Source organism: Panthera pardus, unplaced genomic scaffold (genome assembly GCF_024362965.1).
Source record: "Panthera pardus isolate Hobbes unplaced genomic scaffold, ASM2436296v1 HiC_scaffold_24, whole genome shotgun sequence".
NCBI classification, from domain to species: Eukaryota; Metazoa; Chordata; class Mammalia; order Carnivora; family Felidae; genus Panthera; species Panthera pardus.
Window position 1 is genome coordinate 28488220 of NW_026526810.1, and position 24058 is coordinate 28512277.

The window sequence follows — 24058 nt, forward strand, 5'->3', positions numbered from 1 at the left end:
AAGCCTCCAGTTTGGGAGCGTTCTGGTGTAGGTGACCACGAGGGGAGGACGAATTCACCTCAGCCGCGGCTGAAGTTTAAACTGATGTGTTTCCAATCTACTACAGGTTGACCTTCACGTCGTTCCATAACGTATTTCACTTAACAGACGCCAGTATTGCGTCACCACGCGTCAGGTGCCGTTCTACGTGCTTCTTGCTTCGGAAACATCCGCTCGCTCCGTCCTCACTGTGACCTTGTGACTTCAGCGCCGTGATTATTATCCTGTTTGAAAGAAGAGGCGACCGGGGCGGGGCGTTCACGCCTGGATGGCAGAAGGCAGCACCAGACGGCTCCAGAAATTTCCATTGCCCGGTGAGGGGTCTGGGAGGAAGCGGGCTCAGGAGCTGCGATGGGGAGGCTCAGGAAGCAGATGGGGCTTGATGGAGAGTCAGTCAGCTGTCAGGGGAGCCACAGTGCCAGCCACCGTAAGGTGGGGCCTTGACGGCAGGATGAGAGGGAGCGAGGTATCCAGGCCACGACTGCCATCCATGCTCTTAGGGATCCCTTCTCTTTTTCCACCACAGGATTATCTTCTTTGTGGATCCGGGTCTGCCTCTTCCCTGGTTGACTCCCTCCTTTTAGCAGAACACTCCCTGTTGTAGCATCCTGAGACGGGAAAGATGGAAAGCAAATGTGGAAGAAATCTGTGTTTTAAAAACGCCCTTAGAGCCTCTGATAGATTGTGATTTGGCTGGACATAAACTCTACATTGCAAATCAGTATTTTGGTCAGAATGTTGAAAACATTGCTTCTTTGGCTTCTAGTTTTCAGTGTTGCTGCTGGAAAGCCCACACTTGGTTAATAGTTTGGCTGGGTATAGAATTCTAGGGTGTAAATCAGCTTCCAGAACTGAGTGTTGAGAAATCCAGTGCCATCCTATAACCTGATCCCTTACACATGTCTTGTTTTTGTTTTTGTTTTTCATTTTTTCCCTTCTGGAAGCTTTCAATATCTTCCCTTTATCCATGGTATTATGAAATTTCACAATAATTTGCCTTGATGTGGGTCTTTTCATCATTGGCTGTGTTGAGCATGTGGTGAATTCAGTCAAGGAAACTCATGATTTCAGTTCCGAGAATTTTTATTTTTGTGTTATTTCCTTAAATATTGCCTCCCCTGTGTTTTCTCCGTTTTCCTCTCTTTGGAACTCTGACTATTTGGATGCTGGATATCCTAGATATACCCTCCAATTTTCTTATCTTTCCTCTCTTCAATCTGGTTATCTCTTGGTTTTACTTTCTGAGAGTTCTCCTCATGTTCCAAATGTTGTGTTATTTAACATGTTTTTTGGTCTGTTAATGTTACTTTTCAAGAACCCTATTTTATTCTTGGTTTGATTCCCCCCTTTGCTTTTTCCATTGTTTTTTTAAATGCAAAAATCTTCTCTATTCGCTGATGATATGACACATAATTTTTTGAAGTCCATTCACATTCATGGATCACTAGGGGTGCCTGGCTGGCTCGGTCCGTAGAGCACGCCAGTCTTGATCTCAGGGTCATGGGTTCAAGCCTCATGTTGGGCACTGAGATTACTTTTAAAAATGTAAAATTCTCGAAGATAAAATGAGTCACCAAATATCAGGTGAAAATCTTTGTGAGGTTGAATGGGGTTTATCAGTCAGTGAAATTCATTCCAAGGTAATTATGTGGGGAAATAAGCATTTCATTGAGGGACTCCCCGCCCCCCCCCCCCCCCCGCCAACCATCGGGAATATCCCCATTATGTAGATGGAAAAATTGAGTGAATAAGTGAGTCACCCACGCTCACGCTGCAAGCTGGGGTAGCTGAAATTCAAACCCAGGGCTTCTCCCTCCAGAAGCAGTGTTCTGCACCACAGGGCCACACTGCCTTGCAGAGCAGCATCAGCTGACCCATATTAAGTGCTTTCTGTACCCCAGGCCCTGCCCTAAGCCCCTGAAAACACTCAATCAATTTAATTCTCCCAACAGCCCTTTGAAGTAGGTGCTATTAGTAGATCCATTATTGACGAGCAATCTGAGACACAGAGAAGCTAGACAAGTCGCCCAAGATCACACAGCTGGTAAGAGTTAGAAGCAGGACCTAATCTTGGCAATCTGGCCCTAGAGCCTTCTTGCTTAGAGTCTGAGTCTCCAATTCCCCCATCTGAAAGTGGCAATGTGGTTCTGAACGCATGGAGTTATTTTAAGGATGAAACAAGAGAACACATGTAAGAAATACGTACATGATAGCCCCTCAGCAAATGTTATTTTCATTAAAAACCCTTCCCCCTCTCTAGGGCTTTTCATTTCTTTAAAACCAGAAGCTACAGTTTGGGACTCCCCGAGGCTTTTCTTGGCTGTGAACTTCATGGTTCCAAGAGCTGGGCTGCAGTGTTGGGGGGGTGCCTAACTCAGAGGGGTGATGGGGAGGGAGTGGGGGTGGGGGTGGCAGTGGGAGGCATTAAGACCTCCGGGGATAGAGGAAGGAAAGAATCAGGAGGTGGGAGCCAGTGCAACATATTCTGGACTGTTCCATTCCCCCACTTGGGCCCAGAGCATCACTTCTGTGTTCCCAAATAGCTGTGAAGTTCAAATAACAGACTCCAACTGACACATAAAAAGGAACACATGTAACCACTTACAGGCCAATTAATATCGGGGCGGGGAGAGAGCCACGGGGCGGGAGGCCACTGGGGTTGAAGTGAACAGAATGAGGGCCGCGCTTCCGGCCCTCCGGCTGAAATGGGCTATTATGTGTCATCAGGAAACTTAAGAAGGGGGGAAAAAACAACCTCTGATCAAAGTCCCTTTTGTCAACTTCTAACAGATTAATAGATGACAGATTTTGCACTTAGAGCTCTACTGCAAGGTCAAGGGCAGTGAAATGGGGCTTGTTGGGACTTTTTTCTTCTTTGGTTCAGCTGCGGGGCTGCAGTACTCATCATTCTGACAACTTGGCTGCCTGAAACGGCTCTAAGAAGGTTTGCCTTCCCTGGGGTTTATGTCGGGGAGTGGGGGGGAGGAGGCCCCTCCTTAGTACCCACAGTGACTTTCCCTGCTCAGCCTCCTGCTAGGAGACCTCTTTCTCTGCAGCCCCGACCTGATCGTGCCATTGCCCCCAATACCCCAACTACAGCCGCATGGCAGCCCTCGACGGACCACAGAAGGAAGACACTTCTAATCTTGGTGTCTAAGTCCCTGGTGACTTGGCCCCACCCCCATCTCCCCAGTGCACTTGTATCGGTCACACCGGATCACTTGTGGTTCCCCAGATCCCCCTTGCCTTTTTGCCTCCACATCTTGGCCTCCTCTGCCATGCTTTCTGTTCTTCCTTGATGTCCTACCAATCCATCAAGGCTGTGCCAGCGTCAGCCCCTTTGGGAAGCCCTCTCTGGCCCTCTGCCCTGCTCTCCCAGCCCAAGGAGAGACCCTATCCCCTGTGACCCCAGACCCTTCAAATATGCAGCCTTTGGCATGTTGCCTTGCCACAGGGCCACTATCTGCTCATGGGTCCGACATATCCACTTGGCCATCTGCAGAGACCAGGGTACTGCCTGGCACGGGGCAGGTGCTCCCCGTTACATAGACATGGGTACACGCAGGGTGATTCACCAAGGTGTGAGGGCTCGTGGAGGAAGACCCCAAGGTCACCCGAATAATTCCCACCCTGGCAGAATCTGTGACTTGCTTCTACCCAACCGTCTATGGCAAAGGACAGCACTTCCATGATTAGGTTATGTTATAAGGCCAGGATGATGGGCTTTCAACCACATGATTATGGAGCTTTATATAAAACTCCAGACCTGAGTGAGCATTTCTCCTCACTGGCCTGAGGAAGGTATCAGCCGTGTCGAGAAAGTCCATGTGGCCAGAAACTGGGGGGGCTGGCTTCTAGGATCTAAGGGCCCTAGGCCTCCAGCTCACAGGCAGCAAAAAGCCAGGGACCTTGGTCATACGGACACAAGGAAATGACTTTGGCCACAAGCCGAGCGAGCCTGGAAGTGCATCTTTCCCCAGTTGAGCCTCCTGATGAGACTGCAACCCAGCCTAGACCTTGGTTGCAGTTTTGTGAGCTCTTGTGCAGAGGACCCAGCTGAGCCACACCTGGTCTCCGGATCAATGGAGGCTGTGAGGTGATGAATGGGTGTGTTGTTTTAAGTTGCTCCATTTGTGCTAACCTGTTACTTGGCAGTTAACAAACTGATGCAGAAATCATTCCTAAAGTATGCATTCTTTTGGGTATTGAAGACCCAAATAGTGCAGGGGAGAGTCCTGTTAAGTTTTACTCCTACCAGTTGTAAGTTCTTATGTTGGCAAGAAACTTTTGCCACCCATTTCATAGAAGATTCCAGAACAGGGGTCTGAAAAAGGAACATGGGTCAGGCCTTGGGAGAGCAACATAGGAAGATGAGAAACCATAGTTGGACAGGGAACGGGGAGAGCCCTGGATCTGAAATCAGGTTCCGAGTTCCAGGCTCTGCGGTTGATTTGCAACCAGACTTCGAACAAGGCAGCCCCGCGCCCCCACCCCCAACCCCGGGGCCTCTGTGAGCTCATCCACAACCCACGCTATGAACTCTCCACCTCCCTTCGCTTTGGCATTCTGAACCAACGATGGCTCCGTTTTACCAAAGAACCCTATATTTTAGAGTATGTTCAATCTTTCACTGTTCACTCGTGCAGAATAAGTTACTTCCACTTTCCATAATTTTAGGATTGCTTACCATGAAAGATGCATATTTACTAACTTCATTTCAAAAGGGAGAAAGAGAGAATGAATTCATGGAGAGAACAGAAAGCTATGCCAGAATCCTAGGCTAAAGTAGACATCTATTGGCCTAGTTTCCCTCACCCCATATTTCCAATAGGGAATATATTCCATGTGCTTAGGGTGGTGCTAAGTTGGGCCCCCTTCCCACCTACAGGGAGGGTCACCATGGCCCAGATTTAACCAGTCAGAGTACCCCCAAGTCTCTGGCCCCTGTATTAGTTCAAAAAACGAGCATATCTGCCAAGCAGGATTTGCCGACAGGGCTGGTGGAAAAGATTCTTTCTGCTGGCGTTGCTAACCTCGTAGGATGTGATTTTGCGGGCAGTTTAAGGTATGGGACTGCTTGTAGAAAAGCCTATCTCCAAGGGAGCCCTGGTACCATGAAGCCCTTGAACCCAGCCATCTCTGAAGCCATCTGCACTTACTTAACCTGATAAATTATCCTTTTATTTGAAGGTGTCTGGGCTGGGTTTCTGCCACTTGTAACCCAAAGAATCTTAACTAATGGCGATAGTTATTTCAACTGAGCGTATAATTTCGCCCGAGGTCTCTGGAAAGCCAAAGCAAAAAGTGAACCACACAACTCTCGTGCTCTGACATCACAAACCCCAATGCACCACGAAAGAGCGCCTTTCCTCAAGGGCTCGGGCCGTTTTCTCATGGTCTTTCGCACTGGTGGCCCGGAGCGACATCTTCCACAGCTGTTTTGGAAATGACGCAGAAACATTCCTCATGTGGCAGGCTGCCTCTTGGACTGAACCTTGACAAAAGACCAGCAACAGAAACCAAGCGTCAGTCAGCGTGCGTGAGGACCTCCTGCGTCTTTACCCAGAGAGGCAAACGGGCCACGGGGCTTGGGGTCTGGCCATTAATTGCCCCTGGCCCCTCTCTATGGCCTCCTCGGAAGCACCTCCAAGTGCCGCTCTGAAGTTCGACTAACCCGTCGTCTCTTTGGTTGGAAGGTTGGTGTTTCCTTGCGAGACCACAAAGCCATATTACATTCAAAGTTAAATAAACAAACGTTCGAGTCTGTGTTTTATTGGTTCCATACCATCTGCCATCTGGTTTGGGGGAGCAAGGAAAACTGTGGTTTTGTTGGTTTTGTGTGTGTGCGCGCATGTGTGTGCGTGTGTGCGTGTTGTTGTTGTTGTTGTTGGGTTTTGTTGTTTTTTTTTTTTTTTCTTTTCCCTGTGAAAATTCTCTAAGGTTGAACACTGACAGCAGTCCGGGCTGGTTAAAAGCCACCTAGTTTCCCACATCTTAACTCTCAGCTCAATGTTGGAGGCTGGTCTGGGTCCCCATCTGCTAAGCAGACTGTTGTGTGAAAATGAGATCTATACATATGCAGAGCTCCACAGCCTGGCTTCCAAGATCTAAAGAATTGTTATGAGTGAACCACAAGAAGTGCTTATTTAATGTTGACAAGCTGCACCCAGACCAAAGGCTAGAGCGGGGCATATGGAAAAGGAACAGAGAAAACCTGGTGTCTGAACAGCCCGGGCTGTCAGGAAAGGCAGCTACGCCTTCAAGACCCTGGGTTGCTAGAGACTTCGAACTTGTAATGACTTGAAGGAGAAAATAAGCCCCAGACACTGGGTGGGAAATATGCCCCAGCCTGCCTGGAATCTTTAATCTGGAAATTGCAATGGCTCTTGGGGGGTTGGGGCACATTCCACGGTGGGCGTGGGGCGAGGGCCGACGTCTCTGAGCCTCCTGTTGGCCCAGCTGTTTTTAGCCAGCAGAGCCTGGAGCTGCTTGAAAAGAGTGGGGATATCCCCAGGGGAGGGGCTGGGGGGGGACGGGGACAACAAATATTAAGCTAGGGGAGGTACCCTCAGAGCATCAATTTCCACGCCTCTTACACCAGGTCTTTGGCACCCTTGTCTAGAAAACGAAGACGGACTTGGGCATGGGTCACAAATGCACGTGCCCCGGGGCCAGGAAGGTAATGAAACTGAGCGAGTAGCTGGGTGGGGACCAAGGCAAACAGGATTGGGGCCAAAGGGTGGCGGGGACTGAACCAGCTCCAGCGATGGTGGTCACGCGGACACTCGGCCCCGTGTGGCCAGATTTCCCAGGTTCTCAAGAAAGGCCAGATTTTTTTTTTTTTTAACGTGAAAACGCCCAGTGTTTCAATGCCGGCAGCAATTACAGTTCCTGAAAGAAAATCCCAGCAAATAAAAGCCGTCTCCAGCCCACATAAAGCCCACAGGTGTCCAGTGGGTGACCTCCATGGGAAAAACTCAAGGGGACAGTCTTGGAAAAGCCTGGGACAAAGAGCACATCTTCCCTTGATGAAGGGCAGAAAGGCTAGTCCAGGCACATTGATCCTTCCTTTGTCTACACGGGCCTCGGACGACATGGAGGTATCTCCAGGCACTGACTCCTCCAGGCTCGGTCCACAGGAGCTGGGAAGGGTCCTCCCTAAGAGGTCCTCCCTTTACTAATCCTGAGCCCCAGGGGTGGTGGTGAAATTCCGGTGCTGGGTCACCCATCCTTCCTGGCCCTTAGTGACACAGACTCTGCCCGGCCCCTCCAACCCTGAGCTTCCCCGGTCTTTTTGCTTTGCAACTCGTTGCCGGGAAAGCGATGCGTACATCTGATGCTCCTGTGACATACATTCCCAGGTCCCCACAGTCTGGTCCCTTCCCAGCCACCTTTTTATAGTATCACAAGTCAGCAAGCCGGGAAACTGCACAAAGTGAAACACGGCCATTTCATCTCCGGCCAGATGTCACCTCTCTTGGCATAAGGCAAGAGTCCTGACTGCCTCGGCAGCCAAAGAACTTTTAGCCTATTTCTTTTTCTGGGATTTGTTGTTGTTGTTGTTGTTGTTGTTGTGTGTTCTTTCTAATGGAGGTGTGAAAAAGTCCTAGGTTCAGTTTAAGTCCCTGATAAACACAACTCAGATTTTTTTTTTCCGGCGTCAAAATCTGCATATTTGTATTTCGAACAATGTAGGCGAAACAATGCAAATTCCTCCATGTCGGTTCCTCTTTTGGCCTAATGAATATCATTTGTTCAGTATGAAATCTCTATACTCGATGTCCCGTGCGTTGAAAGCAAAGGTATAGTAAATCTTGATAAGCTATTTAAAAAAAAAAATTAGGTAGGAGACCTGGTCTCCCATCAGCCGCCATCTTGCTATGGGGTCTTGCTGAGTCATTCACTCTGAGCCTCACTGGCCTCAACTGCCATAGGGACAAGAGGGCATACAACCCCATCCCCACCCCCGCTCTACATTCCTGCAGAGAGAGCATGTGGGGCGGGGAAAGGGTGAGAACATTTCGAGGAGGGAGGCAAGCATGGTAAGAATTCCCATCGCCAAAACATCACAGGCACACAGACTCTGTGCTACCTAGGCACAAAACCACACAGACTGGGAGTCCGCTTCTAGAAACAAGGCTGGGCTCTGAGCTCGTGGGGGCAGCGGGTAGGTCCTGCTATGGCTAGGTCCCAGGGCCTAGCACAACACGTGTGCGGAGTCTGGAGCAGTCACTGCGAAATTCTCCCAGGTGAGAATCAGCTGGAAGGGACTGACCTGGCATTTCACAACTTTTCCAACCCCCCCGAGGCTTGATTGCCCTGTGAGGTAGGATAGGGCCAGGCATTGCTTTCTTCAAACAGAACCGGCAAATGGAGGCTTGGCGAGGTGAGGTGAGCTTGGCAGAGCTGGGCTGGGGGAGAACCACATCTAGATCCCAAGTCTCTCTGAGCAGGGACTCTCAGTGACTCTCGAACCTTTATGGGGGCACACGGTCTGGAAGTGAGGGTGCTGTCCGAAAGACCTAGAGACAAAGGAGATTTTTAACTAGCTGATTTGGTGTCGAATCAGACCCAGACTTACGCCAGATTCGAACATGGAGGTAACATGAGGCAGCAAAGATTTCAGCAAATCTAGGGGAGGAAAATTAACATCAGGAGAGTTCTATCGCTTGCATGGTTTTATTTTTTATGGTTTCTATTATTTGATTTTCCAGGGGCAATACCCCACCCCACTTTCACCCGTCTGCGGGCTGCACCCCATTAGCACTCACTGTGGTCTACCCAGGTACACGGGTATCTGGCTGGGTCCCAGAACATCTCAGCCCGTCGGGCTGAGGTCTGAGAGTCCTGGGCTCCTGGGATGGACACAAACCCTGCGGCCAGCAAAAGGCAGGTAGCGAACACGCACGCACACAGCCTCACCCCCAAAGACAGGAAACCACATTCGGTCTGGGCTGGCCCCAAGCTGAGGAAGAAACTTTGAAGAAGTAACTTCCAGATCTGCTTCACCTACTGGAAGAGGCGTCCCTGGACGCCAGCTTTCAAGGATCCCTGGATGCTGAGGCCCTTGGCCCCTGGTCCGTGAAGATGTCCAGGCTGCTGCCCAGAATTGAATGCCGGGCCATTTCCTGCACTTTCATCTGCCCCATCAAATCCAGCTGAGTGTCTGGGACAATCCCCCCCATTTCCTGGGCTCCTTTCCGCCCCCCTCCCCCCCTCCACCACCACCCCCCCCCCCCCCGCCGGAGGTTCTGTAACCTCCTCTAAGTGCTGTACCCTTTCATCTAGTTAGACACCCCCTCGGGAGCGAAGGTTAAATTACAAGGCTCAGACCTACTTTTCAGCGAACGTCCCACAAAACCTTTGGTTGATGACCAACAGTGGGACCTCTTTAGGTAGAAGGCTTTTTCTGTCTTTGAAGCTACTACCCCACCCCTTCCTGCTCCCCTACTCTCCCAGAAGGAAAGGCAGGAGTCTTGGATCCTGGGGTCATGGGCCCTTTGGGTTAGGCACTGAGCCCAAAGTCACGGAGCCCTCTTCGGTCTGCTCCACACTCCCTTGGGCGGGGGCTTATGCAGCCTCTACTTGGCCATCTCCGGCCACAGGGAGCTCACTACCTCTCAGAGAATCTTCTTACAACTCAAGCAACACTGAGCATCAGGACGTACTTCCTCAAAAAAGCTGGCATCTGCTTCCCTGCTCATGAGGACCCACTGGAAAAGACAAATGGCTCCTCAAAGCCGCAGCTACACCTGGCAGCAGGGGGCAACAATTTCCAGTCTTAGACTGACTGTCATCTCTGTGTGTGCTTGGGTTAGTCGCTTCCATCCTTTCTGGCCTCCATGTCTCATCTCTAAAACGGGGAAGGCCTTTTCAGTATATGGGCTTTTGTCCGGGCGGGGGCGGCCTTAGACTCAAGGACTCAAAGAAGCCAGCACCACAGAAACCATGGACAGAGCCTGCGTTTCCTGGCTCCTCAGCTGTTGTGCTATTTCCACCCTTGGAGACAAGAGAGCATCGCAAGGATATGAGGAGGGGTACTACGCACAGCTAAAGTAGAAATGACGAGATGGGGTCATCACTTCCGTGGAAAGAGAGAGCTTGTAGCATGAAGGCAACACAACAGGACACAAAGACCTTGAGCTGAGACACAAGAGACAAGGACCCCTGCATCGCGGCTCAGTCATCAACTAGCTAGCTGGCCCTGGGCATGTCGCTTGACCCAGTCCTTGATTTCTTCCTCTGCTAATGGGAGACATTGGAATGGCTGATCTGCGCCTTAATAAGTCAGAGAATCGGTACAAAACATAGAGGTGGACCCCCAAAATACCTTGGAGTTTGATCAGTTTTAGTAAAGCTATCCACAAGGCTGCTGGCAATGGCACCATACAAATACCAATGAAGCTCTAAGAAGGGGGGGGGGGGGGTGGTGGGTACATGTCTGTCATGGTAAAAGCTTGGTGTCTGGCCAGAGGAGGCCCTTCCTATAGAGGAGAAGGTTCAAGGGCTCAGGTGGCAGAAACAAAGGCTCGACTCTGGGTCTAGGCTCCACGGTTGCTAACCAGGTCTGTAAGCATGGCTTGGCTCTCTCAGCCATGGTTCCCTTGTCCTGAACACAAGGGCAATCCCTCCTACGGCATGGAGTTGGCATGAGGCTCAACAGGACCAGGTGCCTGGCACATAGTAGGCGCTGTGCAGGCTACAGAGGTTGTAGCTGGCTATACACGTGCCTGCAGGAGAGGAATAAGCCTTAGTAAAATCCAGACTCTTTTTTAATTCTTTAGCAGTCTCCAAGGACCTTGATCCTGTATCTGACTCAGAAATACCTCTCTTTCTCTGTCTCTGTTTCTGTGTGTCTCTCTCTGTCTCTGTCTCTCACTCTCAGACACACACACACACACACACACACACACACACACACGATAAAAGAAAGAGAAAACCACAGTCAGCCTGGGGTGTTCCCAGGCATAGGAAAAACATGTATGGAACAAGTACCCAATGCAATAAATCAAACTGTGGGATCCAAATCTGAGCCGGGGTCCAACCTCCAGCTCCAGTTGCATCAGAGTGTGGGCCGTACTCTCTGTTCCTACAGCCAGCACTGCCCGGAGCTTCTGGCCCACTCTTCTGGCCACTCCTGAGGTAGTTGACCCCTTCTAGGGAGCTCAAGAGTGCCCAGAGTGGGAGGGAGAGAGAAGTGGGCTGGTGGCCATGGGGATGTTTGGCTTAGCTGAGCCAAGGAGATGGCTATAAAGCCTGGCTGTGGCAAACTGCCCTGATTGCCAGAGTGTTAACGTTGGAAGGGACTGCAGAAAGACATGGAGGTGTGCACACAGGAGCCCCGGGGGGGGGGGGGGGTGGAGACTCAGACTCTAGATATGCCTCAGCCTCTAATTGCTGGATGATTGCGGGCAAGTTTTACCATATCCAGGCAAGTTTTATCACAGAAAATGAGGGCCTTAGGTTACTAGATATCCTCCAAGAGCCTTTTCTGCAGCGAGATTTTGCTGAATTCCTCTGATGCCATTTAGCTAGTCAGCTTCTCACTGGGCTTCAATTCATTTCAAGAAAGCAGTTACTAAATGTTGATTGCATGCCAGGGGCTTGTGCTGAGCGCTGGTTGGGCCAAGAAGAAAAGACAGGGTTCCTGTTTTGCTGCTGCCAAGGAGCTCACAGTCTTATGAAGGCAAGCCTATCTTTAATCAAATAAATATAATTCAAGACAACACATAAGGTAGCAGCGATCCCCTTTCCTGGGGAGGCTACAGAAGGCTCCATAAAGGAAAGGGATACCTGAGTGAAAGTTTGAGAGATAAGTAAGAACTTTCCAAAATACCGAAGGCAGAGGGTATGACAGAAACCAAATCCAAGGGGGAGTGTCAATGGATACGAATATTCATCCGTGCAGCTGTAGCATGGAGAGGGATGGAAAGGCATGAAACTAGAAAGACTAGCGGGAGACAGAGTGTGGAAGGGCATGTATGAGAGCCAAAGAATTAGTTCTTTATCCTATGGGTAATAGGGAGCCATCGAAGATTTCCTGGCAGGGGAGAGACAAAACCAGATCTGCATTTTAGGCCATTCATTTTGGCAGGAACATAGAGCCTCTGGATCAGCAAACAATAGTCCATGAGCCAAATATGGTCTGCAGCTTATTTTTATATGGCCTGTGAGCTACAGATATTTTTTTTTACTACAACTTTACTGAGAAATGATGTGCATACCATATAATTCACTTATTTATAATATACAACTTAATGGCTTTTAGCATACTCAGAGTCCTTTACTCGGTCAATGCAATGCAATTGCAACCTTTGCTCGGTCAATGTCAGAATACTTTCATCTCTTCAAAAAGAAACCCTATATCCTTTAGCTATCACCCGCCCCATTTCCCCATCTCACCTCAGCCCTACTTTCTGTCTCTATAGATTTGCCTATTCTGGATATTTCCTATAAATGGAACCTATAACGTATGGCCCTTTGTGTCTGGCATCTTTCGCTTCGTATAATGTTTTCGTGGCTAAGTAATATTCCATTGAATGGACATACCACATTTTGTTTCTCCATTCATTAGTTGGTGGACATTGGGTTGTTTCCACCAAAGAAGAGCATAGACATATGTGGCTCACACAGCCTAAATTCCTCCATCTTTTCACAGACTTGATGAACACCCTGCATAGCAAGCCTGGAAGTCAGAATTCCAGGTCAGGGATTCCAACAGTCCTCAAGTGACATCTGATGGTGGCTTCAACTAGAGGGAAGGATGCCATATTGAGTGGTAAAATCAACCGGACTTGGTTGGATGCTTTGGTGAAGGAGAGAACTATTGAGGAAAATTCATTTACCATAAGAGAAGCTGAACTTCAGACAGATAGAGCGGGCAGTCCACAGTGAAATCATGGCTGATGGCAAAGCTAAGCTAAGAATCCAGCTCTCCTCTTGAGTACAACCCATGGACTCGTGAGATTTCGGGAAAGCAGACTAAGCTGGTGGCCGTGACCTCGCTATATGATGCTTTCGCCATATGGCTAATCAGCCAAAAATGTGTATCCTGCGCTGGCACGTTGTCTCAACAAGAGCTGACAGTGTCTCCCTGGAGACTCCTGGAGTGTGAATGTCTCATGTGTCCCTCCAAATACCTTTGCAGGCTTCTCTTGATCCAGCCCCTTCCTTCCAACTAAAGAGGTAGGTTGCTCCTCTGCTGTCTTCCTCGATCTCTCCAGTCCTGCCCCCAAAGCTGTGAGCTTGGGCACAAAGCAGAAGTGGCTGTGGTGTCCCTACCAAGTTTGCCTGGGAGACTGCAAAGCTACAGGGTGCCAGGCCCGGAATACGGAATGAACCGAGACAAGGAGTTTTCTCTGCAGCACTTGTCTCTGGTAACTGCGCCCTCCGATCTCTTTCAACTCCGCTGGATCTCAAAAGAATCCAAACTCTAGCTTGGCAGAGAGGGTTCTCTCCCACTGTGCCTCAACATACCTCTCCAGCCACAGCCTCTCCCATGTCTCTGTGTCTCTGCTCTCTGCTTGTCTCATACTCTGTTCCCCAAACTTACCGTGCTCCTTTCCTGCCTCTGTGCTCTCCATGTGCTCCTCCTGCCCCTACCATCGTCCTCCCCCACTCCCTTCTCCGCCCAGAAAACTCCTGCTTATCCTTCAAAACCCATTCAAATATTCTTCCACCAGGAAGTCTCTCCCTCCAGCTCTTGTTCATTGGATTGGCCACATTGAATTGTGCATCTTTCTCCTCCACTAGACCTTGCCTTTTGTCTACGTTCTAGGAGTTTATGGGAGAGATTGGCCCATAGTCTGTACCCTCTAAATATTTGCTGAATGCATAAGAGAGGGAGCGAGCGAGCGAGCCGGCAAACATTCTTTCCCCCCATCCTTCAATTTCAAGGGGAATTGCATTCTTGAAACCCCTCTGGATCTTTCAGAGGAAGCCACTCTCAGCCTCACTGCTTTCCCTTCTATTGATCCTGGGATTTATGGCGCTATTGTTTCCTTTTATTAGGCTGTAATGGCCTCCGTTAAAACATGTTACATGGAAATAGGCTAATTAAGTGTGTCAAATAAGTCACCATCCCACAGAGTGGCCAGCCCTCCCCGGGCAGTGCTGTGGTGACTCACAGTGGAGGGAAGCAGGCAGGGCACAGGGACAGCATGTCCTCAACCCTGTTCCTCAGAGCAGTGGAGGCCCACATGTCAGAGGCTCATGGCTCTGCTCCGGGGGCCTCATGGAGTCATGCCCACCTGCATGAGTTGGAGTTGACAGCTCCCACGTTGGGAAACTTGCTTCCTGTTCCTCTGCCTGTTCCTAGTCTGGGTCCACACAGGAAGGGGAAAGAGTTCAGGTCTCCAGTCCAGGGAAACTTCTAGTAGCAGGCTGATGATCAACTTTGGTGGGAAACCTGTTTTACCCACCTCTGTTTCCCATCCAGCAACACTTCCCAAATCCATGCTTGTTCACAGGAAGCCAGGTCAGCAGGAGGCACCCCAGGTCTTGGGTGAGAGGTGAGGGTCTGCCTTTTGAGGAATTCCCAACAGGTCCTTGGGTTAATGAAGACCGGACTCCCAGACAGTGGTGTTTGCTCTTTTAGAGAAGGATCTCATCCTGGGCTCTTCTTGTCCATGAGGGAACGGAGTATTTGATCAGATTCTCGTGAGAAAGAGTCCCTTGAGGATAGGGACATTAGCTCACACGAACAATTTTCAGTTTTGCTCCCCCCCGTGGGAAAAGTCTCATCAACTGCTTGAATCCACTCTTCAAGGCCCAGGCAAGCCCGCAGTCTTCTCCTCCCTTGAACTTCTAAAGACAAACCGCCTTCAGGAGCATGTCTCAAAATACTAACCCTGTAGGCTAATAGGAGGGCTCTGCATGCCGAGAAGCTTGGAGAACATCGTGTGAACAGAGTTACACAGACTTATTTATGCAGGACCTCTCGGAGCTCTCCACATGTCAACGTGCATTACGAATCTTCAAGGAAAGTGTGACAGGACCCAACTGTTTCCTACCCCTCCCCAGTGTTAGAATCATATATCCCTGCCCTCTGCTGTGTCATTTTGCAGTTCTTCCCACTAAACCAGGCTGTGTACGGTTCTAGGGTCCTCACTGGTGTTCAGCTTGGCCATGTGACTTCTTTGACCAAAGGAAAATGAGCAGAAGTGGGGTGTCTCAGAGCTGAACCGGTAACAGACATGGCAAGTGTCTGCTCATTTTCTCTCCCATTTTTGTCATTGCCCCGAAAAGAGCACAGCCCTTCTCCCAGAACGCAGCTGGTGAGGAGCCTGAACACCAACCTATCATCTGAGACCGAGCGGCTCCCCCCAAACCCTTCCCGCCAAAGAATGACAAAGTAGCATCGAGCTGGTTTGTTACTTAGCGGTAAGTGACTGTATTAGTTTCTCATTGAGGCCGTAACAAAATACCGCAAACTGAGTGGCTTAGAGCGGCGTGCATTCATTCCCTTCCAGTTCCAAAATCTGGTCTCACTGGGGTGAACTCAAGGTATTGACAGGGCCGGTTCCTTCTGGAGACTCCAGGGGAGAACCTGTTGCCTTGTCTTCTGCAGCTTCCAGTGGCCACCTGTATTCATTGGTTCAGGGCTCCTCTCCCTGTCTTCAAAGTGCCTCACTCCAATCATGATCTCTCTTGCTCCTCACTTTGACCTTCCTGCCTCCTTCTCATAGGGACCCTAGCGATGACATTGGGCCCATGTGAATTATCCAGAATAATCTTCCCACCTCAATATGCTTAATTCAATCACATCTGCAAAGTCCTTGTTGCCATATAAGGCAGCATTCGTAGGTTCTGGAGATTAAGATGGAAATGTATTTGGGGTCCATGATACAACTTGCTACACTGGCTGATACAAAAAAGGATAAACATATGTAGGGGTTCTTGGGGGCACCTGGGTGACTCAGTCGGTGAAGCGTCCGACTTCAACTCAGGTCATGATCTCATGGCTCGTGAGCTTGAGCCCCGCATCGGGCTCTGTGCTGACAGCTCAGAGCCTGGAACCTGCTTCGGATTCTGTGTCTCCCTCTCTCTCTGTCCCTCCTCCACTCACGTGCGTGCGTTCTCTCTCTCTCTCTCTCAACAGTAAATAAACATTAAAAAAATTTAAAAATACAGATAGATAGGGGTTCCCTACGTTTTTTGGAATTTTTTCTCACAGGGCAACTCAGAATATCTCCTCCTTCCTTCTGAGGATACCCCTTTTGGAAACTGGGCCCTACCTCTATTATTGGGTATTTCTACTGCTAATTTGCAATTAAACCGAAACCCCACTGGCCACTGTAGGATTACAAATTCCTGTGGACTCATTTCGGCCACTTTCCCTTGCCAAGAGGGTCTCCTGCTTTCCTAAACTGTAAAAGAGGGATAACATCTGTCAGGCTTGAACCGATCGAATTCCGCAAGATGCTTCTGAGCATGTCGAGGCGGTGACCGGCCGTAATTTCTCAACAGACAGGCCTTGCCTTCCTTCCCTGCCTGCCTTTGCCAGAATGGAGAGCTGGCTGCCATCGTCAGTGGTAAGTGCTCTTTGGCTGATAGAGGCAAGGTCTCCCTGATAACCGTGTCTCTGTCGTCCATCCTCTGCCCTTCCTCCTACGGTGTTAGGCATGTGGCCTGCACGGGCCTGTATCTATTTGCCCTGCTGTCCCCTAATATATGGAAGTCCCTGGGGGAGGTGGGCAGAAACTGTGTGCATGAATAGATGAGCCTTATCAGCACTCAATAGCTGTGTGGCATTTGGAACATTTCTTGTTTTCTTGAGGCTTAAGTTTCCCCACAGGCTACCATGAGACCAGACCCGGGGCCCTGCGGCCTCTCCCTGCTGGATTCAAAGCCCTTGAGTCTGTGGCTCTCCCTCTTCCCACCATTTTGGTCAGCACAGCCATTAGACCCTGTTGGTACTGAATAAACATTTGGTGAGTAGAACATGGGTGCCCCTCTTTGTGCAAGCCTTTCCTATTTTGCATTTTACTGGGTTCTGTAAACCAAAATACCCTTCAAAAACCAAAAGAAAAAATGGCAAGTTACCCAGACCCCAGAACAGACCACTGGGACATGTTCAGGATCATTGGGCCTTCCCGGAAACCTCAAATCCCCCATGAAAAAACCAGTGCTACAGGAATAAATGCCACTAGTGAGTTCTGTATTCCAGGCGGATTTGCAGGGTAACCCTCTCCCCACCCGCCACCCCCCACTGAAAGCTTGGATCCTGAAACCCACAAAACTCTTTGGTAGTCACGGAGATTCCCATGGTTAAAAGAAAGATCTATTTTGTGCGAGAAGGGTGACCCAAAAAAGGGTTAAGCCCTAAAAGGTTCATTTCCTCTGCACTGCCTGCTCTAGAATCTGGGATAATTCCTGCCATTAATATTTTAAGCAACTAATTTGACATTTTTCCATTTAATTAACTTGCATACATATGAGAACAGGGTTTTGAGAGTACCATGACATTTAAACAAAGTCATTTAAGTGTTCCCATTTCTGGCGGAGTGCTGCTTTTTTCTTTGCCTTTTTTTTTTTTCTTTTTTGTTCCATTTCTGTTTTGCATTCCTGATCCTGATGCTGGGCTTATTAGCTCAGAGAAGTGACCAAATTTCCCAAAGCAAATGTCCCACAGCCTCAACCTAGGTGACGTGGGTGGGCCTAGAGCTCCGGGCTGCGGCTCTTTTAAACTGGATCCTGCTTTTCCATGCCTTTCTACAAATGGCGTTTCAATCAGAGCAGGCGCGTCACAGGCTAATGTTTTCCTGTTGCCACACCAACCCCGGGTGGGGGTTGGGGGAGGAGCGGCGGGAACGCAGACCATTTATCAAATGTAACCATCTCCACAGAAGAGCTGGGGCTTGGGGAGGGAAACAATAGCTCCGTGACGATTTTCTCTTCCAAATGACAAATAATTGCTGTCATATCATCAAATGATTAAGAAATAAAGGAAAACAGACAAATGGAGTGTATCCATTGAGGGATGGTGGGGGGGGGGGGTCTGGGGAGAGGCTCGCTCAGTGTTCCATAATTGAAAAATTGCACCCTAATTAGCTCCCACCCCAGAGAATTCATGAGTTCTATGCGCCATCCAATCCGCAGCCCGCCAAGTCACAGAACTTGCAGCCATTAAAGTTTACTGCTGGTTTCAGAAGGGGCTGTGCAGTCTCCACATGCATCCAGAGAGTGAGGCTCTTCAGCTTGCCCAGCCCTCAAGAAGGATTCATTACTTCATACTTTCATCTGCCATAATTAATCACAGATTTTCTCTGCCTATCAACAGCTCCGGCTGCTCTCCCCAGATGAACCTGGGCACTCATGCCTCCAGCTTATCGGTGGTGGCCAGGCCAGCCTGGCTCACACAAGGTCACGGGAGCTGTATTCCCAGGATACAAAATGGCGCCCCCTCATCCCAGGCGCCATGGGAGAGAGAGGGTCCTGCATTTAAAATGAAATCCCTTTGCAAACCGAGCTCATGGGACTCTGGAGAAATCCAGTCTTCATTTCCACCCATGTTCCAGATATTCTTTGGGGCTTTCTAATGAGGCTGTCAGGAAGAATAGCACTGTAAGAGAGGCGTGTCCCCATTCTCTTCCATTCCCTCCCCCTGGACCTGGGTTTAAATCCCAGCTGCATGACCTCATTAGCTGCATGACCTTGGGAAAGTGACTCAGTCTGTCTGAGCATGAGTTTTTCCTTTTGTAAAACGGAGACCATAAGACCTACCTTTCAGAGACAAGATGATGGCTGGAGAATGCCATTGTGAAGGACCTGGGTTATGGGTGCTACCAATGCCTCTTGATGCCTTTACGTAAAGTGGGGGTAATGATCTTACCTCCCCACTAGGATTTTAATGAGAATTGAGTAGAGAACGCATTATATGTGTGTAAAGTGCCTTGCACAAAGTTGGTGCCCAGGAAATATTCGAAATGAACTGAGCTGAATCACACATAATTGGTTCATTCATTCAATCCATCAGCTAATAGTTGTTAACTGCCTACTTTTTGTCAGACACTTTGTTCAGCACGGGATATATGCTGGGGGGGTGAGACAGACTTGATTCATGCCCTTGGAGGCTCACATTCTAGTGGGGAGCACAATGGAAACCAAAGTTAAGAAAAACAACACACAAGTTGTAAAAAGTTCTATAAAAAAAAAAAAAAAGACAAGAACACAGATGAAGGCTAAGAGCTGGTGGTGAGTTTTAGACCTAGCGGCTAAAGACGCAAGCATGTGAGGAATGGTCAGGAAAAGCATTCCAAGCAGAGGACACAGCCTCGGAGAAGCACAAAGTACCTTAACATATTCCAGGAACAGAGAACAGGCGATGAGTCGGGCCATTGGAGCACCCAACCCCAAATCTCAGTGATTTCAGACAATATTAGTGTATCCCTTTTTCTCCTCAGAACCAATCGGGTGTTTGGTTGGAGGTCTTTTGCTCGGTTGCTCAAAACCCAAGCTCCCTGACATCCTCCGAGGTCTCCTTGGAGTGGTCCATTACAGCCTCTGCATGCAGTCAACGGCAAAAAGAAAAAGCTTTGGGGGCCAAGACCAGAGGTGATGCATCTCACTTGCACTCATATTCCATTGACAAGAACTCCGAGATACGGCCCCGCCTTACTGCGAGGAGCGGGGGGACGGTGTCTGGCCATGTGCACAGGAAGGCAATAAACAGCTTGGGAAGACACATAGCGATGTTTCTGCCTCCCAAGGCGAGTAAGGGTAGGTAGCCTGGAGTGAGATGAGACGTGGAAGTCAGTTTGTACAGGGCCATGTAAACAAGGGGAAGTGTGGGGTTCAGGCAAAGAGAATGAGAAGCCGTTCCAGGGTATTCCTTACACGCCAGTTTAGATCTAATCCAGTGAGAATGGGAAGCCAGTCAAAACTAATGACATGACCTAAGTTATATCATAAGAGGACCCCTCTGGCTGCTATGAGGAGAACACATCTGCAGAGGGCAATAACGGTCCCTGGAAGGTACCTTGGGTTAGGTGATGGGGAAGGGGATGAAGAGAATGTGACAGACTTGAGAGACTTCAGTCCCTGGAAACTGGCTCCAGTCTCACTGGCTAGCCGGCACGCAGGCGCGTGCCGAACTGGGGCTGTCATGTGCGGCCCCAAGAGATGAGAGAAAACACGAAAGCACTGGGCCATGCAGCTGGCCTGTGGAGAGGAGGAATTCCAGAAGTTTCCACCTGGACCGAAAGCCGGGAATCTGTCTCCTTGCGGGCCCTCTGGCCCATCGCGGCAGCAGACCCTCCAAGTCCTGCTTCCACGGCGGGTTGAGAGAAGTTAACAGTCAACCAGCCCAGTTCCCGCCGGTCCCAGGGCCGGGGGGGAACTGGGATGAAGCGGGCAGTTCTCGCAGAGACCGCTCATAGGGCAAAGGCTTCGAGTGGGTACAATGAATCCTCACAACTGGGCTGGGAGGATGGAAGGCGCTACCGTGGACGCTCCATTTTACAGACAAAGGAACACATTCATGTTGCTCTTGTGACTTGCTCCTATTCGTAAAAGCACCGGTTGGGAGACAGGTCTTCTGCTCGCGCCGGAGTTCGTGACCGGTGGGCTTTGCCTACACTCGCACAGAGACCGACAGGTGCGTGAGGATCTGCCCGGGGCTCTTTACGGTCCGTGTTTCCTGCCAACGTGGCAGCGGCCTCCTCCAACCGGATGCTGCCCAGTCCCGTGGTCTTCCAGCGTCCCGTTCCGCGATGCCTTCGGACAGGTCGCTGCCTTATGAAGCCAGCTGATCTTCACAATCGCCCGGCAGCCTTTAAATACACAACATCCTGGGGCGCCTGGGTGGCTCAGTCAGTTGAGCATCCGACTCCGGCTCAGGTCATGATCTCGCGGTCCGTGAGTTCGAGCCCCGCGTCCGGCTCTGTGCTGACAGCCTGGAGCCTGTTTCAGATTCTGTGTCTCCCTCTCTCTCTGACCCTCCCCCGTTCATGCTCTGTCTCTCCCTGTCTCAAAAATAAATAAAAGGTTAAAAAAAATTAAAAAAAAAAATACACAACATCCTGAGCTACCCCATACGTATTACGGCAGACTCTAGGGACGAGGGGAGCCAGTCCGCTGTATTTTGAAATCTTCCCGGGCACACGGCGACATGGCGCTTGGATAAAAGCCTAGCGGTGGGTTCGGTGAGGCTCAGGGAGAAACCGTGATTACAGAGTGAATTCTTGACAGCCAGGAGAAGATAAAGGGTCTCTGGCCCTTCTAGTCTCTTTTCCACAGCACCGTCCTCACGCTCCGAAGGGGTCGTGGAGGCATCCATCCTTACCAATGACCTGGAAACGTCAGAGCAGGCCAGGAGCTCCGAGGTTATCTTTCCAACCCAGGGGTTCCCGCATTTCTGTCGGACCAACCGCGTCAGAGTCGGAGGAGGTGCTCATTATCGCGCGGCTTCCTGGCCTCTCTCCGTACCTCCTGTCTCAGCGACCTTGGGGTTGATATTTTCTAAAACACCTCTGGTGATTCCGCTATCAGCCATGTTTGGAAACCACTGATCCAGCCTTCCCCATGTTGTAAGTCAATAAAACTGAGGCCCAGAGAGAAGTAATTTGCCTAAGATTACCCGGCCTATGAGCCAAGTTTCCTGGCTCTAGTCCTCACCCGTCAGAAAGCCCCTCCACGCGTGGGGGCAGGGGGAGGGGGTGCTTAGCCAGCAGCGGCGGGATGGGCCATCATGTTGAAAGAGCTGCTCAAGAGAGATATCTAATTAGCTGACTGTAGCAGTTTTCCTTCCCCTGGTTATTGATGCTTCTTCTCCCTTCTCTCCCTGGTACTTCCCCTGCTCATCCTAATGTGATCAATTACTCACAGGAATAAATTACGCACACAGCCTACAGTCTATTAGGTAATCGGTGATGCACCGGCTAGGGGAGCCAACAGGCAAGACAGGCTGTCTGGAGTGTAGGCCAGCAGAAGGGACAGTGTGGGCCCAGTGCATGGAGGAGTCTCCAAACAGAAAAGCCCAGCCCTCCAACAATCGTCGAACTGTCTGGCCACCCCCCCCCCCGCCCCCCGCCCCAGACAGGCTCTCAGGCCAAACTTGAAAACAACTTTTGAAACAGCTGGCCTGCCGCTCTGTCGGGGCTGCAGTTCCACGGGCCGACCACCACCTTCCCCATCTCCCACAGCCCCAATCCCTGAGGAGGCCTAGCTCTGATCCAGCTGGAACTAGAGCCTGCCTCTCAGATCTTGGGGTTCATTCAAATCGCCAGGGATCCTATTAACACGGAGGAGGTTCCGGGGGGGGTGCCTACGACCGCCTTGCCAACACCAGTGCCGCTGGTCTGGAAAACGACGCCCTAGCGATCGGTGTGGGCAGCACTGAGAGGTCAGCTGGCTTGTCCATAGGCAGAGGTTCTTTTCCCGGCCACCCCCCTTGTATGTGCTGTGCCGCCTGCCCGCAACACCCTCCCCACTGGTATCTGCTTCGAAAACCGTTCGCCAGTCGCATATTCTGGCTCGGACGCACCTGCTCTCTGAAAGTCTTCACTGACTCCCCCTGGAGTCTCAACTTAGAGCAAATGATACTTTCACTGTGTCCCGCTCACACTCCGTTATAGCAACGCTTACCTAAATTAGTGTGCCACTCGATGGCCTGGGAACTCTGTAAAAACTGTCCCAACTCTTCCGTTTCTCCGTGCCCGAGCCTCACAGAGGGCTCTGCTAGGCACTGGGCACGGTTACAGGGCCTGGGAACTTTTCAGAGATCCCTAAAAACTGTCTGTAGACCTGAAAACAAAATTATTGGATCCCAAACACGAAGGAAAAGCTTTGCAATGGAAATGAATAAAATTTTACTGAAACGTCCACAAAACAGAATATTACATCAACCGCATTAATGGTTCCATTTAGCATTCCTAAAAATTCATAAAAATTTCACTGTCTTTGAGAACGACGTGCAGGTTAGATGTTTCTCACTTTGCAAGAATTCTCGAGCACCCCCATAACTGCTGCGAAATCAAAGCCGGCCGTAGATGGAACGAATTACTTGTAGCCAAATAATTTCAAAAGTGACGTTATAAAATATAATCCTTATTTTTCTTCACAGAAAAAATATACCTCATATGGAATATGGGTGAATTGCAATACATTTGATCCGTGTGAGTCGGAGCTTCCAGAGCAAGCGTGTCTAGGTCTTAGAAAGTCTGAACACAATCTTGATGTCTGGCCTAGGGGAAGCACGCAGTACATTTCTCCCAAAGGAAGGGGATGAATGAATGGCAACCCAAAGTGATTCTGAAAAGTGCGTAGGTGGGAGGAGAGGAAGGAAAACAGGCGAGAGAAATATATAAAGCCTAAGCCAAAGTTTTAAGACAACAACAAAGGAAGTCCTTGTTAGGGAGAAACCCTAGGCCCAACTGGAAGACAGAAGCAGGCGATATCGCCCCCTACCGGCTGGAGGAGTCCCGGATTGTCCACACATTCTGGCTTCGTTTATTGATCTGTCATTGTTGCTTCTCCCACGCCAAGAACATCAAAGCCCTTTGGAATTCTCTCAAAGAAAGAAGTCAGTGGTCCCCGAGGATCAGCCTCTGCCTCGCTCCGGGAAAGGAGGCTCGAGGGGAGCTGTATCACTGGCTTTGTGTCAGGCATCCTGAAATGGATCCAAACCCATCTTGAACCTATTTCTACCTTCCTCCTGAACCACCTCTTGGTTAACATGTTCCATATGTTCCTTTCCCTGGTGGAAAATAGGCTTTGCTTTTATTTCAAAGGGCATCACTGGAAGGTCTGGGGGGCAGGGGCTTTGTTCTAAGACAAGCAATCTTTGGGGAGCTCTTTTAAAGAAGCAGAGATAAACATAAAGATTTATATACAAGATGTTCACCGCAGCATTATTTATAATAGCGAAAGAGTGGAAACAGTCTAAATGCCCAACGACAAGGGGCTGGTTAATGAAATTATGATCTACCCACACAGTAGATATCACAGCCATTAAAAGCCAGGCTTTTGGAGATTATTTTTATAGAAATATCCAATCTTTTGTGAGCCCTTCATAGGTGCC

General features: G+C 49.8%; 2 long non-coding RNA genes across 6 annotated transcripts in view; one reads left to right on the forward strand and one right to left on the reverse strand.

Annotated features, from left to right (window-relative positions):
- Positions 1–5805, forward strand: LOC109262766 (uncharacterized). Its single transcript, XR_002077919.2, has 2 exons — positions 1–353; positions 5230–5805. It is a non-coding gene; the product is annotated as an uncharacterized LOC109262766 (long non-coding RNA).
- LOC109262765 (uncharacterized) overlaps positions 5199–24058 on the reverse strand; it is a 26855-nt gene continuing 7995 nt past the window's right edge. For 3 of the 5 annotated variants that reach the window (XR_008417028.1, XR_002077915.2, XR_002077918.2), the window contains one exon: positions 5199–5533. This is a non-coding gene — a long non-coding RNA (uncharacterized LOC109262765). Of the gene's footprint in view, positions 5534–18867; positions 19121–24058 lie in introns of those variants that run through there. The other 2 variants (XR_008417029.1, XR_002077917.2) reach the window with 1 other exon arrangement.